Source organism: Crocodylus porosus, unplaced genomic scaffold (assembly GCF_001723895.1).
Source record: "Crocodylus porosus isolate Cpor-Errol unplaced genomic scaffold, CroPor_comp1, whole genome shotgun sequence".
Taxonomy (NCBI): Eukaryota; Metazoa; Chordata; order Crocodylia; family Crocodylidae; genus Crocodylus; species Crocodylus porosus.
The window spans coordinates 29,025,690-29,026,990 of NW_017728906.1; positions in this window are offsets into that span (position 1 = coordinate 29,025,690).

The following is a 1,301-nucleotide window of genomic DNA, read 5'->3' on the forward strand; positions in this document are numbered from 1 at the left end:
AGAGAGAGAGAGAGAGAGAGAGAGAGTATAGTATTTAATTATCCCTGGGTCATCTTATATTCATACTAAAAGAAACTCATATTATATATGGTACTAAAAGAAACCTTGCTTTTCTCTCCATGGATTGTAATGACTATAACACAACTCCAACCCTATTAGGTCCTTTAGGAAGTAAATTATGCTCAAAGTCTAAAAATAAAGGACTGCACAGGCTAGCCTGCGTGGTGAGCTACACTAACTCCAATTTTCAGCAAAGCAGACACCTAAAGAATCCAGTACTAACTGCTAAGAAGACACGCTAATCCTGTCACTTTTCTTCCTTCAAAAGGAGTTAATGGTCAGTTTAGTTCCATCCTACCACTTACTGTCTGGGTAGACTACAGAGTATTCTACTACTAGGCCCTGCTCTGCTGCTGTCTCTGGCTCTGACTTCTACTGGGCTCTGGGGGAGTGACTTCTTAGTCTCCTACAGCAACATTTGTACAACTGCCATCTTCTTGATTCTCTACAGTCTAAATGTCATCTGCTACTGATAAATATTGCCAGTTTTTAATCCTTTTTTCTGCCATCTGATTATCTGTCTGTGTTTTGCTGCCATTAATTAACTCTGCCACTTTTCACTTCATTGCTGCCATTTGATTAACTTTTCCATTGCTGTCTTTTGGGTTTTGGCCTGTTTTTAATTCATCGCTGCCATTTCATTAACTCACTCTGCCATTTAATTTAACTTTTGTCTTTTGATTTCCTTAGTGTTACCAGTTGATTTAACCTTATCTTGGTATGCTGCTTGACTTGCTATATGTTCCTCCCCTTCTCTATTATCACTTTCTTTATCCATATCTTTCGCTTCTTCCCTTTCTATCTCCTCAACTTCACCTCCTTTAGTCCACGCCTTATTTTACCTCAATCTCTTTCCTAGGCCAGTATGTGCCTGAATCTATTAGCATTTAAAAAAATATTACAAGTAATCACATTTACTGAAAAGTGTCTATATAGTACATATGATACACACACACACTTGACTTATTAAAAATACTAAATGTCAATAAATAAATAAGGAATAATTATATGTATATATAGATACATCAGCTGTACTTTTTTGGTCTGATTCACTATAAAACACCATGTTTTACTTAAAACATAAAATCATGTGGTTATTTACTTTACTAAAAATACTATATATATAGGCATAGATATAGAATACACTCTATATATACTATATAAGTGCATCTATCTATATATCTATATATGCATCTATACTATATATATATTTATATATATATATAGTATTTTTAGTAAAG